The following is an 18,119-nucleotide window of genomic DNA, read 5'->3' on the forward strand; positions in this document are numbered from 1 at the left end:
ACGCCTGAAGGTACCACGTTCATCTGTACAAACAATAGTAAGCAAGTATAAACACCATGGGGACCACACAGTCGTCATCCCGCTCAGGAAGGAGACACGTTCTGTCTCCATGAGATTAACGTACTTTGGTGTGAAAAGTGCAAAAGAATCACGGAATAATAGCAAAGGACCTTGTGAAGATGCTAGAGGAAACAGGTACAAAAGTATCTATATCCACAGTAAAAACGAGTCCTATATCGACATAACCTGAAAGGCCGCTCAGCAAGGAAGAAGCCACTGCTCCAAAACTGCCATAAAAAAGCCAGACTATGGTTTGCAACTGCGCATGGGGACAAAGATTGTACTTTTTGGCGAAATGTCCTCTGGTCTGTTGAAACAAAAATAGAACTGTTTGGCCATAATGAATATCGTTATGTTTGGAGGAAAAAGGGGGATGCTTGCAAGACGAAGAACATCATCCCAACTGTGAAGCATGGGGGTGGCAGCATCATGTTGTAGGGGTGCTTTGCTGCGGGAGGGACTGGTTCACTTCACAAAATAGATGGCATCATGAGAAAGGAAAATTGTGGATATATTTAAGCAACATCTCAAGACATTAGTCAGGAAGTTAAAGCTTGGTTACAAATTGGTCTTCCAAATGGACAATGATCCCAAGCATACTTCCAAAGTTGTGGAAAAATGGCTTAAGGACAACAAAGTCAAGGTATTGGAGTGGCCATCACAAGCCCTGACCTCAATCCTATAGAAAATTTGTTGGCAGAACTGAAAAAGCGTGTGCGAGCAAGGAGGCCTACAAACATGACTCTGTTACACCAGCTCTGTCAGGAGGAATGGGACAAACTTATTGTGGGAAGCTTGTGGAAGGCTACCTGAAACGTTTGACCTAAGTTAAACAATTTAAAGGCAATGCTACCAAATACTAATTGAGTGAATGTAAACTTCTGACCCACTGGGAATGTGATGAAAGAAATAAAAGCTGAAATAAATCACTCTCTCTACTATTTTTCTGACATTTCACATTCTTAAAATAAAGTGGTGATCCTAACTGACCTAAGACAGGGATGTTTTACTAAATGTCAGGAATTGTGGAAAAACTGAGTTTAAATATATTTGGCTAAGGTGTATGTAAACTTCCGACTTCAGCTGTACATCTTGTTAATGTCTTTGATGACCCTTAAAGATTTCATGTTGATAGGTCATTGTGTAGTGGATTTAAATGGACACTTAAAATCTGATTTCCTGATTTATCAATAACTCAGCCATCTCTTAACCAATCCCTTATCTAAAATTAAGTCGAGATATACCATGGGCCTACATGCCAAATTTGGTGTTAATTGTACTTATGGCTCATGAGAATATGTTTTTTTCCCCCAAAGATTTTCCCAACATGGAGGAAAATCTATCCTGACGGACCTTATGGGCCCTTGAGGCGAATTTGTTCAGCGTGAGGAAAGACACCAACATTCCACGTTTCTAAGTATCTAAGTCAAACGATGGATATGAGGTTTTAAGTGAGACTGCTTATAACGGTGGCATTCTTTTTGACCAACGTAGTCATGGCCTTTAGTTTTTGTGTGCCAAATTTGAAAAAGAGTTACCAATCTATGCTTACGTTTTTTGGCCATGTCAACAATAACACAATTCAGAGAATAACAATAGGCTTCACAGGTAAAACATTTCTAATTTAACAGGTGCTCTTCTCCAGGGATCTAGTGCAGGGCGGCAGGTAGCCTAGTGGTTAGCGCATTGGGCCAGTAGCCAAAAGGTTGGTGGATTAAATCCCTGAGCTGACAAGGTGCAGTTAACCCACTGTTTCTAGGCTGTCATTGTCAATAAGAATTTGTACTCATTGCCTAGTTAAATAAAGGTTACATTTTTTTATATATATATATATATCCAGACCAGCTAGGGCTAAGTACCTTGCTCAAGGGCACATTGACATACTTTTCACCTAGTTGGCTCAGGGATTTGAACCAGCAACCTTTTGGTTACTGGCCCAATACCCTTAAGTGCTAGCCTTCCTGCTGCCAAGAACCCCTAAAAAAAAGTTTATTTGCCCACACTTTTAAGCTAATACAACAGCTGGAAAACCCATACACCCGCATAAAAGCGCACATATTCTAAAATTCTAAATATCTATGTCTAGAATTTAGAGCAGGCTCGTGCCTAGTGCCTTTCTGTGGAGCATCCTGAACTTACTACTGATATCCAGTAGATGGCAGCCTGATCAAACTCCAGTACCTTTGCAGAATTGTAATAGCACTATGGAGATTTTTGTGCCTCAAATATTGCATGAGGTCGTCTTGAGCATTTTGATGGTGGTATTTTCATCAACTGATGTCCCTGTTTTGAAATGTAGCCTATTATTGTTATCCAATAAAAAAAAAATAGGAGAAAAATCGGATCTGATTGAATCCTAGTCTTCTTATTATGTCCCCCTTGTAGTTCAAGGTAGGCTAAAGTGTGGCCCGCTTTTTCTTGGGTAGGACTAGTCTAATTGAATACTGTTTACAGCTGTTGCTGTTCATTGCTGTAAATCAGAAAATGGGACACATTTGATACACAACTTTGTCCTTTATGTCCATAGTATTACAATTGTCGCATTATTCAACATATCTCCTGTTGGTCAGAAGGGGTTAAATTCAGGGCAACATCGATCCTTGTTACAGTTTTGAGAATTTATCCACTACATACAGATAAATCAAGCAGTGAAACCACCATTTCATGTACCGTTTGCCTCTCAAATGAGGGTTTTTACTGAAGCAAAACTGAAAGGATGATTCTTTGTAAAGTAACATTCCCTGCTAAAAGATTGTATCTAATTAAGGTATTTTAAGTCTTGTGTTGAGTTCAGCTGCTTCAGGCTAGAATAAAAGGCATTTTTCAACACTGTATCGCCTTGGAAATGATCATTATCTCGGTACATGGCTCACCCATGAAAGAGTCTGCTTTCAGTCAGACGGCAGCGTTTGATATTCCCACCAGTAATGACTGTGTCCATATTTGCTGTGGGATGTTTCTCTTATAATGAGCCGCCTCTGCTTCCATAACTGCAGCAATTAGACAAATTTAGGTGAAATACATTTGATCTGTATTTCTGCACCCATGAACACTTCCATACATTTGCTATAATGATACTGTATCTTAATTTAATGACTTGAAAATGTACTTTTGAATTCATATGTGAGTGTAGTAGAATAGCAATCCTGAGTTATTTTTATAGGCTATTTCCAATCAACATTGGTATATGGACGATACTGAGGAAGTTTTGAGGTGAGAGAAATTCTGTCTTGTCTTAGTCTCAGGATGACTCTGGTCTCAGGACCTCTGTGTCTGTCACCTGGCAACAATCTTGTTGCTTGGATACAACATGCTGTGCTTTATTTTCATGAGATCAAATAGGCTGGAGTTGAAAGACTTGTAGGCTAGAACAGGAGGCGGTGTTGTAATGCATACGATGTGAATGTATTGAGGTGATCATACAGTCCTTTGTCCTTTGTGATGCATGGTCCATCCTGTGATTAGAACCTCCAGCATCACTTGGGTTAGAAGTAGAGGGAGGGGAGTGGTGGGGTTTGAGGTAGGTGAGGTTTGAGGTAAGGTTAGGTTGGACTGACGTTGATGACTGACGTTCCCAAAGTAAACTGCCAGTTACTCAGGCCCAGGAGCTAGGATATGCATAGAATTGGTAGCATTGGATGGAAAGCACTCTGAAGTTTCTAAAACTGGTAAAATAATGTCTGTAAGTTTATCAGACCTGATATGGCGAAAATCCGAGGAAATCCAACCAGATTTTTCTTTTGAGGTCACAGGCCATTTCAATGCTAGCTTATGGGATATACAAATAGATAGGACCCAGATTGCAGTTCCTATGGCTTACACTAGATGCCAACAGTCTTTAGAAAGGGTTACAGGCTTGGTTTTTGAAAAATTAGCAAGTAGTTGTAGTTTTTCCAAGGTGTCTCTCATTAGAAAAGTAGTCTTGTTGGTACACGCTCTTCGTTATTTATCTTCCCTATTGAACATACTATTCTCCGTCTTAAATATTATTGTTTATTTAGATATTAGAGTACCTGAGGATTAATTAGAAACATTGTTTGACTTGTTTGGACGAACTTTACCGGTAACTTTTTGGATTTGTTTGTATGCATGTTGAACGAGTGGATTACTGAGATCATTGGCGCCAACTAAACTGACTTTTTTGGATATAAATAAGGACTTTATCGATCAAAACTACCATTCATTGTGTAGCTGGGACCCTTGGGATTGCAAACAGAGGAAGTTCTTCAAAGGTAAGTGATTTATTTAATCGCTATTTGTGATTTTGTGACGCCTGTGCTGGTTGAAAAAGTATTTTGATGTGGGGCCCTGTCCTCAGATAATTGCATGGTATGCTTTCGCTGTAAAGCCTTTTTGAAATCTGACAACACGGTTGGATTAACAAGAAGTTAAGCTTTTAAATGGTGTATGACACTTGTATTTTCATGAATGTTTAATATTACGATGTTTGTATTTTTAATTTTGTCCTATGCAATTTCGCCGGATGTTGTCCCGCTAGCGGTTAATGCGCCCAAACAGGTTTTAAGGTTGTGGTTGAGGCTAGGGTTAGGGTTGAGCCAGAGTGTGGACATGAAGGTACAGTAGAGTTAGGATTGTGGTTGTGGGGTTAGGGTTGAGCCGGAGTGTGGACATGAAGCTAGGGTTAGGGTTGTGGTTGAGGTTAAGGGTTGGGCCGGTGTATGGAGATGAAGCTAGGGTTAGGGTCAGGGTAACAGAGAGCATAGCCACGGGAAGTAGTGGTGCTGAGGATGCTGCAATTTCGATAGAAAATCTTCCCATGGCCATAATCTTCCCATGGTCTGTAATACAGCGAATTTAGCAAACAAGGTATTTGTGTTGAGTGCATAGATGCTGTCATCTTTATGCATGTCTGCCATTGACCAATATGGACCATGTAAAAATGTTATGGTATTGCTTTGCTTAATAAATAACATATTTTTAATATATATAAATATTTTTAATTCTAAAAGTCAAAGGGGAGTTTTTGGAAAATCTGGGAATTTTGGGAAAGTTACTGGAATTTTGCAACCCTGATAAACCCTGTGCTTAAGTATGGGAATGTCTAGGGTCCTGATAAACCTTATGCTTAAGTATTTTCAGTCTACGGTCCTGATAAATGCTGTGCTTAGGTATGGGCAGTCTAGGGTCCTGATAAACCCTGTGCTTAAGTATGGGCAGTCTAGGGTCCTGATAAACCCTGTGCTTAGGTATGGGCAGTCTAGGGTCCTGATAAACCCTGTGCTTAGGTATGGGCAGTCTAGGGTCCTGATAAACCCTGTGCTTAAGTATGGGCAGTCTAGGGTCCTGATAAACCCTGTGCTTAGGTATGGGCAGTCTAGGGTCCTGATAAACCCTGTGCTTAGGTATGGGCAGTCTAGGGTCCTGATAAACCCTGTGCTTAGGTATGGGCAGTCTAGGGTCCTGATAAAATAATTATGGGGAAGATGGCCAACAGGAATAAGTCAGGGAAGATGGCCAACAGGAATAAGTCAGGGAAGATGGCCAACAGGAATAAGTCAGGGAAGATGGCCAACAGGAATAAGTCAGGGAAGATGGCCAACAGGAGTGAGAACACTTAATCACATCACATGAACCATGTTTAAACGATTCCTTGCTAGTTTTTAGAAAGATAAATCCCAGTCTGGCCCCATTTTCTTTAAATAGCCTGCTATTTTAAGGTTGGCTTCGCTTGCATGGGGTTTCCTGGATTTTCTTATCAGTCCTACCCAGATATACATTAGTTTTTGCTCATGGGTCTCTCAATACTGACATCACAGACTTTCCGAGGCTCTGAAGCATATTGGCATCTTTCATGAGGTCCTATCCCAAATTATAGGGGACATATATTCCCATTTGGCCATATTGTAATCAGGCTGAAAGCAGTGTGTCCTTAGGCCTACACTAAATTTGAATGAGGATTGTGGAAACAAGTGGAAAAATACTAAGCCAACAGAGAGACACAGTAATTGAAGGAACAATTACATTTACAGCTATTTATAATTAGTGCATTCATCTTAAAATAGCTAGGTGAGACAACAGAGCATCACAGTTATAGCATGTCCATTTTCCCTGAACGAAGTACTTACGTCGGGGGCGCCGTAAAAGTTATTTAAGATAGAGGCAGCGTTTCAGACATTTTAGAAAAATGGGCAGGGACTCCGCTGGGGGTAGCTTGTTTCACCATTGGGTGGGAGGGCCAAGAGACAGGAGGTGGTGGAACAAAGTGCTCTGGTTGGGATGTAGGGTTTGAGCATAGCCTGAAGGTAAGGAGGTGCAGTTCCCCTTGTTGCTCCGTAGGCAAGCACCAGGGTATTGGAGATGATGTGAGCTTCGACAGGAAGCTAGTGGACTGTGCGAAGGAGCGGGGTGACATGGGAGAACTTAGGAAGGTTGAACACCAGACGGGCAGCAGCATTCTGGATAAATTGATAGCACAAGTGGGGAGCCCAGCCTACAGAGAGTTGCAGTAGTCTAGACAGAAGATACAGTTGAAGTCAGAAGTTTACATACACCTAAACCAAATAGATTTAAACTCAGTTTTTCACAATTCCTGACATTTAATCCTAGGAAAAATTCCATGTCTTAGGTCAGTTAGGATCACCACTTTACTTTAAGAATGTGAAATGTCAATAATAGTAGAGCGAATTATTTATTTCAGCTTTTATTTCTTTAATCACATTCCCAGTGGGTCTGAAGTTTACAAACACTCAGTTAGTATTTGGTAGCATTGTCTTTAAATGGTTTATCTTGGGTCAAATGTTTCGGGTAGCCTTCCACAAGCTTCCCACAATAAGTTGGGTGAATTTTGGCCCATTCTTCCTGACAGAACTGGTGTAACTGAGTCAGGTTTGTAGGCCTCCTTGCTCGCACATGCTTTTCAGTTCTGCCCACACATTTTTTATAGGGTTGAGGTCGGGGCTTTGTGATGACCACTCCAATACCTTGACTTTGTTGTCCTTAAGCCATTTTGCCAAAACTTTGGAAGTATGCTTGGGGTCATTGTCCATTTGGAAGACCCATTTGTGACCAAGCTTTAACTTCCTGACTGATGTCTTGAGATGTTAGTTCAGTATATCCGCATAATTTTCCTTTCTCATGATGCCATCTATTTTGTGAAGTGCACCAGTCCCTCCCACAGCAAAGCACCCCCACAACATGATGCTGCCACCCCCATGCTTCACAGTTGGGCTGATGTTCTTCAGCTTGCAAGCCTCCCCCTTTTTTCTCCAAAGATAACAATGGTCATTTGGCCAAACAGTTATATTTTTGTTTCATCAGACATTTCTCCAAAAGGTACAATACTTTGTCCGCATGTGCAAACTGTAGTCTGGCTTTTTAATGGCAGTTTTGGAGCAGTGGCTTCTTCCTTGCTGAGCGGCCATTCAGGTTATGTCGATATAGGGCTCATTTTTACTGTGGATACAGAACGTGTCTCCTTCCTGAGCGGAATGACAGCTGCGTGGTCCCATGGTGTTTATACTTGCTTACACTGTTTGTACAGATGACTGTGGTACCTTCAGGCGTTTGGAAATTGCTCCCAAGGATGAACCAGACCTGTGGAGGTCTACAATTTGTTGTAGGTCGTGTCTGATTTATTTTGATTTTCCCATGATATCAAGCAAAGTGGCACTGAGTTTGAAGGTAGGCATTGAAATACATCCACAGGTACACCTTAATGACGCCAACGTAAGTGTATGTATACTTCTGACTTCAAATGTAAGCGCCTTGATGAGGACCTTCGCCACTCCTTGTATGAGGTAGGGTTGTACTCTACGGATGTTGTAGACCATGAACCTGCAGGAGCGAGTCACTGCTTTGATATTTTGCAGAAAACAACAGGGAGTTGTCCAGGGTCACCCCAGGTTCATTGCCCTCTGGGAGGAGGACACTGTGGAGTTGCCAACTTTGATGGAGAGGTTTTGACTTTACCATGCTCAATCATTCGTTTGTGGTTGTAATGAGTGTTGAAATTAGATGACATTGATACCTAGCGAATAAGGAGATGGAAAAAATATGGATAATTCATGACACTAATTGTGAAGTATCTCAGTTGTATTCTCTGCTCAGTCATGAGGTGGCATGCGTGTCACAGCTCCATGCCACTCCAGCATCACCTATAGGACAACAAGAGGACATACTCATGGTTGCTATGGCAAAATGTAAACGACGTGAGGGTGTTTGTCATGCTTCAATGGTTCGAGGAAGAAACAAGTGACAGATCAATTCACACCGACTGTTGATAGGAAAAATAGAGAGATTTGCTTTGGAATTCAACGGAAGCCAAATCCTTGGTGAAGGATGTACCAAAGCATACATAAGCCCTGACAACTATTGAGTACAGCTTCATTGAAATGCAGTGAAATACACTAAAAACTGACATACAACATTAGATTTGTATATATAGGTATGTGGGACCGATGCACCAAGTCTGGAACCAACAGGACCCTGAATAGCTTCTACGCTACTTACGGTCAGATGCCAAGAAGTTGCCATACCAGGTGGTGATGCTGCCAGTCACGATGCTCTCAATGATGCAACTGTATAATCTGTGGCAGATTAGGTCGGTAGTCCAGTCGTGATGGATAAGCAGGGCTTCGTGTAGTAAAAGGGGTCCCGGCCAATTGGCAAAATATGTATAGTGGCAAAAGAAATTGGCCGAAAGGACCTATTCAGCTAACAGTCCGATATGCTCTAGACAGCTAGCGGGCCGTGGCTAGCAGGCTAGCAGGCTAGCAGATGGGCATTCAGGGGACGTTGCGACATAAGAGCCAGTTGAATAACCCCCTTGGGCAGATTACGTTGGTTGTCTGGTCGTGAAGGAGCTCCGTACCAGCAGCAAAAGGGGTCCCGGCTAATTGGCAAAATAGGTATTGTAGCCCCGGAGTAGCTGATAGACCTCTGCAGCTAGCCAGGAGATAGGCCTAGCATGGTCTAGCTCCAGGCTAATTGGTGCTTACTTTCGGGACAGAGACATTAGCCAGGAGTAGCCACTAGGATAGCAGCTAGCTAGCTGGGATGATCCAGGTGAAAAGGTTCAGAGCTTGCGATAGGAATCCGGGGATATGGAGAGAAAATAGGTCCGGTATGCTCTGGTTTGAATCGTGTTGTGCATACTGGCGAGAGTTTTCCGAGCTAAAGGTTAGCTGATGACCGTTAGCAGTGGTTAGCTGACTACTAGCTAGTAGCTAGTTAGCTGGCTGCTTCTGTTGGGGGGTTCTGGTTCAGAAGTAAAGAAAAATACTTTAGAAAAAGCAGATCCACACCACATTGGGTGAGACGGGTTGCAGGAGAATATTTTGAAGTTGACGTTTAGAAAAATATTTTTAACATATATATACATGGGACTCTACAAGACGAGGACAAAGACGTCTGACTGCTACGCCATCTTGGAATCCTTTCAAATTCAAAGTTGAATTAAACAAAGTATTGGTAACACTATTTGGATAGTCCCAAGTAAATTACATTTCAACTATCTACTAACCATGAACCTAACCCTTATCCTAAGCCTTATTCTAACCATAACCCTAACTGTAACCTGAACAAACATTTGGTTATCAACAGTTTGTTGATAGTATGACCATCTGTAGATCATCTATATGGGACTATCCAAATAAAGTGTGACCGAAGTATTTCCAAATGTCAAATATATTTTATTCTATGTGCTGTTGCCATGTTGTTGCCAAGTCTACATAGCTACAGATGGGTTTTTGTTCTGTTGTTATTGTTTCTATGATGTCATTGCTGTACATTCCACACCAGAATAAGAGTAGAACATCACACATGCATGTATGCGTCTGTTTTTTACTCTTAACAGACAAGCACAGCCAGAGAAAATGACATCAGAATTTTAGACACAGTCCTACTGTTTCAAGATCTTAGTTACGCTTTTAGTTTTGAACTGTGTTACTTTGTGCACCTTTAATCTTTAGACCTCTATGCATCGTTCAGGGTTGGAGGGCTGATATCAGTCAATGGTTTATTGTGTCTCTTCCCTGTTCTACCAGAGCACATGCTATGCTCTTTGTCAGCCTACATCCCTGTAATTGAGGGTGCCATGACAGTTCACTGTGCCCATTACTAATAGTGGGAAAATGAACACAGCTTCTCTAGCACCGTTTTTGAGGTAATATTCTGGAGAGGAGCCAAGGAAGAATAACATGGGGAGGACTGTAAAATTATGCCATTTTATAAGATTACTGACTATTGAATGAGGGCAAGGGCCATCTAAGAAAACAGATCTCATCAGGAATATGGTGGTAACACTTTACTGTATGTCCGACTGCATTCATAAAACCTTTATAACAGCTACACTAACGTTCAAAAGTTTGGGGTCACTTAGAAATGTCCTTGTTTTTGAAAGAAAAACACATTTTTTGTCCATTAAAATTTGAGGCCAGCATCCCGGAGTCGCCTCTTCACTGTTGACATTGAGACTGGTGTTTTGCGGGTACTATTTAATGAAGCTGCCAGTTGAGGACTTGTGAGTCGTCTGTTTCTCAAACTAGACACTCTAATGTACTTGTCTTCTTGCTCAGTTTTGCACCGGGGCCTCCCACTCCTCTGTCTATTCTGGTTAGGGCCAGTTTGTGCTGTTCTGTGAAGGGAGTAGTACACAGCATTGTATGAGATCTTAAGTTTCTTTGCAATTTCTCGCATGCAATAGCCTTCATTTCTCAGAACAAGAAAAGACTGACGAGTTTCAGGAGAAAGTGTTTTGTTTCTAGCCATTTTGAGCTTGTAATCGAACCCACAAATGCTGATGCTCCAGATACTCAACTAGTCTAAAGAAGGCCAGCTTCTTTAATCAGAACAACAGTTTTCAGCTATCCTAACATAGTTTCAAAAGGGTTTTCTAATGATCAATTAGCCTTTTAAAATGATAAACTTGGATTAGCTAACACAACGTGCCATTGGAACACAGGAGTGATGTGGTTGCTGATAACAGGCCGCTGTAAGCCTGTGTAGATATTCCATAAAATATCAGCCGTTTCCAGCTACAATAGTCATTTACAACATTAACAATGTCTCACTATATTTCTTATCAATTTTATGTTATTTTAATGGACAAAAAATATGCTTTTCTTTAAAAAACATGGACATTTCTAAATGACACCAAACTTTTGAACTGTAGTGGATATAACACCTTGTAATATTTGCTATAAACTGTCATAAAGGGGTTTTAAATAGTTCTGGCATAAGATATTATAAAACTAGTAATGATGGGTGTCATACATGACTGTTCCTCCTGCCATATACTCAGACTATACTCAGACTATTGCTTGATAATGTTTTGCTTCCAATAGGATGGTCTAAATACCTGAAACAATGGGACAGATTATATACTCCATTTCCTGTACTTTTGTTTTAAGACATTTTCGTCTCTGTTTTGTTGAGTAGAACAGGCTGTTTTCACACATGTGAAGATGAAGTGGAGATAATGTATGACATTAAGAAGCGGGGGATTTCCCTCATCACTGGAAGGTAAAAGTATATCCAGGGGCGTGTTAATTAAAAGCCGTCTGTGGCAGGAGTGAAGCTTTGGGATATTTGGCACCATTCAATAATGAAATCATGTGTATTCAGCAAAATGTGAGAAAAAACACCCACTCGAAAACGAAAATACTATAACACCTCATTGTACAGTAACTGTTAGAAATGTTATTTTGTATGTCTGCTAAATAATGTATTTATGCTTCCACCTTTGTGGGTGATAAGATATAAAAAAGGAAATCAAGTCTATCATTCCTTTTAATATGCACTGTGTCATGCCACTTGGATGACTGATGCCTTGTAAACCCTTGTTGTGTGTCAATACAGCCCACTGAAAATAGCCTGGCAGTTTCCAAGACCTGGGATGTTACTGTACAATTAAATTACAACAGCATTGACATAATGACCACAAAATTATTACTATCCAGAACAGCTTCTAACGTCCAACCATTTTACAGAGCAAGCTGTGATGACATTAGTATATATCTGTAATTATGGTGGTGAAAAACACCTGCTGCTAGAGAAGGAGGACCGTCTTGAAGCCCTCTCTCCCTTTGTAAACGCCAGGACTGCGTCCAAATAACATATCCTTTCTCCTGAAGTACACTGTTCCCACAAATCTAAGGGCAGTGGATTGGTGGAGGCAAGGTCTAGTGGGAGTGTCCACCATATTTATTTTAGGCCTACTAGTCATTTACTTGTGTAAACAAGTGTACACTCACAGTATGTGGAAGGAGAGATAATTGGGACACATCCCACAACTCTCCTTGATGGGTTTTCAAACAGCACTAATGGGAAACGGATTATTAGGAAGCAGATGAACAGTCGCTGCGTGGAAAGGAAATGGTCGTTTGTGTTATTTATTTAAACACTGTTTAAAGGTCTGCTGAAGTTCACTTTGTAAAGAAACACATCCATGTATACTTGTTTTGCTCGCAAAGTCATACCATTTTTAGGAGAACAAATAGAAATGTAAAGGGAAATACATGAATAAATATGTAACGCGTTGTCTGAGTTGTGAAACAATAAACGAAGTGGGCAAGAAGCAACGTAACTGTTTTCTGAACGAGGCTACGCAAAGACTTCTATCGTTGATTGTTTTGGAAGTGAAATGAAATACGTCTCATAATGGAAGCCTAACTGCTTGAGTGCTTTTATCAAGCGTTTCGTCTGACAATTCTTGTTACTGTACACTTCACCGATGGCTTGAGTACCTCTGCGTTTAACGCCCAGTGGATATGAAAGTATTCAGGGTAAATGAATAGACACTGCAATATAACACAACCTGGGGCTGCTGTAGAACAATGCTTCTTATCTAGCCAGTAGACAACAAGCCTGTTGGACAGCCATGTTTTGACCCGACGATCCATGAGGGAATTTGAGCGAACAACAGAATTTGATCAATATTATGCTCATATGCATTGACAGAGTTACAGTACTTGTTTCCGGTCCAAGTCAACTGTACCTGGTTGAGTAAAAATAAACTTGAGGGAAAAAAATTGGCGACAGTTTTCTTGAATCCAAGAGAAGCTCACGAGAGACGCTTACCATCTGACTAGGATAAATATTGTGCTCCTGTATGTTCAATATGTATTGAGAAGACATGGTTAGGACTTGTTTTCTTGTTTTCCGGACCATGACAACGGTTTATTTACTATGCTGATGAAATGCACATATCTGATCAATCAAATCAATTACGACAAGGAGAATAAATTACGACAAGGAGAATCAATTACGACAAGGAGAATCAATTACGACAAGGAGAATCAATTACGACAAGGAGAATCAATTACGACAAGGAGAATCAATTACGACAAGTAGAATCGTATGTTAAGTATTGGGATGATGTGCAGTACTGTACACCACAACTAGATATTTGAATGATACGCTGAGTATAGCAAACACTAAGAACACCTTCCTAATATTAAGTTGCACCCCTCCCCCGTTTGCCCTCAAAACTACTTCAGTTCGTCGGGGCATGGACTCTACAAGGTGTCAAAAGCGTTCCACAGGGATGCTGGCCCATGTTGACTCCAATGGTTCCTACAGTTGTGTGCAGTTGGCTGGATGTCCTTTGGGTGATGGAATGTTCTTGATAAACACGGGAAACTGTTGATTTTGAAAAACCCGGCAGCGCTGCAGTTCTTGACACAAACCGGTGCGCCTGGCTCCTTTGTCTTGCCCATTCACCCTCTGAATGGCACAAACATACAATCCATGTCTCAAGGCTTAAAAATCCTTCTTTAACCAGTCTCCTCAAATCAAATCAAATGTATTTATATAGCCCTTCGTACATCAGCTGATATCTCAAAGTGCTGTACAGATCCCCAGCCTAAAACCCCAAACAGCAAGCAATGCAGGTGTAGAAGCACAGTGGCTAGGAAAAACTCTCTAGAAAGGCCAAAACCTAGGAAGAAACCTAGACAGGAACCAGGCTATGAGGGGTGGCCAGTCCTCTTCTGGCTATGCCGGGTGGAGATTATAACAGAACATGGCCAATATGTTCAAATGTTCATAAATGACCAGCATGGTCAAATAATAATAATCACAGTAGTTGTCGAGGGTGCAGCAAGTCAGCACCTCAGGAGTAAATGTCAGTTGGCTTTTCATAGTCTCCTCCCCTTCATCTACACTGATCGAAGTGGATTTAATAAGTGACATCAATAAGGGATCATAGCTTTCACCTGAATTCACCTGGTCTATGTAATGGAAAGAGCAGGTGTTCTTAATGTTTTGTATACTCAGTGTATACACGTGTGTAATACATTTTGAGGGACGTGTCAAGATTATTACCAAAATGGCCCTATATTTGGCTTACATCCCAATGACTCCTAGGGCTCTGGTCAAAAGTAATGGACTATGTAGGGTGCCTATGGTGTCACGTCAAATCCGTTGGTATTTTCATATCTAACATTCAAAAAGTCTTAAAAACCCACTGGGCACAGATGTCAGTTCAACTTTTAGTTTTTATTTACATTTGGTTGAGTTCTTAACTAATGTGATTTGAACGTGAAATCAAAAAACAATGTCACCATGTCATTGGATTTCGGTTAAAAGTTGGGTGAAAAAAGATACAATTACCTTAGGTCGATGACTTTTTACAAATCCAATCAGTTATTTCAACTTAACTAATACATTTCATTTATTTTGTTGAATTAACTTTGAAACATTGTTGATTCAAGCAGTTTTTGCCCAGTTGTAAGCCTTCAATAATGCAGGGCCCTGGTCCTGAGGATCTGACTGGAAAATCCAAAGTGACTGGAATTATGTAAAGCAATACACTGGCAGCTTCTTATAGCAGTGACTGACTCCCCGTCGGCATGGAAACCAACTTCCATAATTGGCCCTGACTTGTGATGGTGTGAAATAATGCATTTATCCGTTCAGCACTTTGTTTTGGTGAAAGGGTTTGGAGGGGGTTCACACGAGCAAACACACACACACACACACACACACACACACACACACACACACACACACACCTCACATTAAGACTCCCTGATCAATGTTAATAACATAAAACAACTGTTGGCTAACAGTCATGCGACATAGAACCAATGTCACTGAAAAGAACAGGTGGAATATTGTCAAACTGTAATTAGGCTTACATGTTTAGCTACTGTAATTCAACAATGTTGGATTTCAATTATCATATTAGAGGGAATAACAGAACCGCAGGGCCCTCAATTAACTGGAAAGTCCCTCATGAAGTCAGTTTTTAACATGGTTTATCTCACCTCAGTTTTCTACAGTCAGTTTTTAACATGATTATCTCATCTCAGTTTTCTACAGTCTTCCTGCTTTCCATTTCTGCTTTGTTCTTCTTCTGGTCCTCACATAGACATTGTTCTTCTTCTGGTCCTCACATAGACATTGTTCTTCTTCTGGTCCTCACATAGACATTGTTCTTCTTCTGGTCCTCTCACATAGACATTGTTCTTCTTCTGGTCATTTCACATAGACATTGTTCTTCTTCTGGTCCTCACATAGACATTGTTCTTCTTCTGGTCCTCTCACATAGACATTGTTCTTCTTCTGGTCATTTCACATAGACATTGTTCTTCTTCTGGTCCTCACATAGACATTGTTCTTCTTCTGGTCCTCACATAGACATTGTTCTTCTTCTGGTCATCTCACATAGACATTGTTCTTCTTCTGGTCATCTCACATAGACATTGTTCTTCTTCTGGTCCTCACACATAGACATTGTTCTTCCTCTGGTCCTCACACATAGACACTTTTCTTCCTCTGGTCCTCACACATGCCAGCATCAATGCCAGACAGTTAGTTGGTGGTGCAAACATCCATTAATCAGTGTCAAACAGAACAGCTGATGACAAATGGTAGGTCACGTCATACAACTGCATAAGAAAGATTGATACATTTCAATATATACTGAACAAAAATATAAACACAACATGCAACAATTTCACAGAGTTACAACAATTCATATAAGGAAATCTGTCAATTGAAATCAATAAATTAGGCCCACCTACTTGGGAGCCAGGCCCACCCACTGGGGAGCCAGACCCAGCCAATCAGAATGAGTTTTTCCCCACAAAGGGCTTTTACAGACAGAAATAGTCCTCAGTTTCATCAGCTGCCCGGGTGGCTGGTGTCAAAGGATCCTGCAGGTGAAGGAGCCGGATGTGGAGGTCCTGGGCTGGCGTGGTTACACAAGGTTTGTGTTTGTGATGCCGGTTGGACGTACTGCCAAATTCTCTAAAATGACGTTGGAAGTGGCTTATGGTAGAGAAGTGAACATTCAATTATCTGGCAACAGCTCTGGTGGATATTCCTGCAGTCAGCATGCCAATTGCACGTTCCCTCAAAAGTTGAGACATCTGTAACATTGTGTTGTGAGACAAAACTGCCCATTTGAGTGGCTTTCCTTGTTCCCAGCATAATGTGCACCTGTGTAATGATCATTCTGTTTAATCAGCTTCTTGATATGCGTCTGTCAGCTGGTTGGATTATCTTGGCAAAGAAGAAACTCACTAACAAGGATGTAAACAAATTTGTGCACACAATTTGAAAAAAATCTGTTTTTGTGAGTATGTAACATTTCTGGGATCTTTTATTTCAGCTCATGAAACATGGGACCAACTCTTTACATGTTGCGTTTATATATTTGTTCAGTATATTAGACTAGAATTCCACAAGATTAATATCCTATATTGCCCCTCTCTTTACCAACCTTTTTACCACAAAACGTTTGTGGTCACATTTTATATTTGAGTAATTTAGCTCTTATTCTTAGCAACTTACAGTAGTGAGTGCATTAATTTTCATACTGTTCCCTGTGGTAAACGAACCCTAAAACCCTGTCATTGCAAGCGCCATGCTATACCAACTGAGCTACACAGGGTGAAAACCGCTCATGCCTGAGTAGTAGGCCACCCCCGACAGGCGGAGGCAGCAGTCCTCTGCCCTCCAGCCTCATGTTCTCTGGGCTCCCTCAAACAGTGTGCTACTACTCCTCACACTGAGGTCCATCGTATGTCCCTGGCACACAGGACAGGACCACTGACAGGAGGACTCTGACCTGGATGAAACACATGGAGGAGACACAAGACATTCTGATCCACACACACACGCTGATGGTCGAATGGATGAACACACACACACACGCTGATGGTCGAACGGATGAACACACACTCACATGCTGACGGACGAACACACACACACACTCACATGCTGACGGACGAACACACACACACACACACACACACACAGACAGACAGACAGACAGACAGACAGACAGACAGACACCGTCTGTCATTATTTTCTCTTGTCATACAGTTACAGTAGAGTTGGTGTCCCATGTTAAGGGAACTTAACCTGCCTGAATGACCTGACTGGGACTATTTCCTGATCAGGTCACATGATGAGGAAAAACCCAAGACCCTAGCTGTTAATGGGTGTATATAAAGTCAATGTTTTGCATATTGAGGAGATTTCTACCTTGTTTCCTGACTGGATCTGGCTGGACTAAAATTCAACTAAAATTCTATTTGTTTCTGGGTTAACATACAGATGTAGGATCTTAATTTGGTCACTCTTTTGTTCCTGCACAGCAGGAAATGGAAACTTGTCGTGTATTCTAGGTTTAAAAAGGATTCTGAAGTTTGTAATTTCCATTTTAAAATGTCAGACTTTATTTGCCCTAACGAAAAATGTATCAACCACTACAAAAAATGTACATTAATTATAATCCACATTTCCTGTTGCTGCAGAATTATTTTTAAGGGTGTAGCAAACTGGCTCAAATTAAGATCCTACCTCTGTATATGGTGGTGGAACTTGCTTCATGGCTTCATGCAATCATAATGAACACTCAAATGAACACTCAAATGTAATCCCCTCCTGGGGGTTAATATATTGTCTTACCTTCTGACACGACTGTGCAAAGAAAAACATTTAATCAATTCACATCTCAGTAGTTTGCCCAGTAGCCAAGCACTTCTAATATTGGGAGTCATTTTGAGGTTAGGGGAGACAGGGTAGTCATTTGGAGGTTAGGGGAGACAGGGGAGTCATTTTGAGGTTAGGGGAGACAGGAGAGTCAT

The sequence above is a fragment of the Oncorhynchus clarkii genome, chromosome 33 (assembly GCF_045791955.1).
Source record: "Oncorhynchus clarkii lewisi isolate Uvic-CL-2024 chromosome 33, UVic_Ocla_1.0, whole genome shotgun sequence".
Taxonomy (NCBI): domain Eukaryota; kingdom Metazoa; phylum Chordata; class Actinopteri; order Salmoniformes; family Salmonidae; genus Oncorhynchus; species Oncorhynchus clarkii.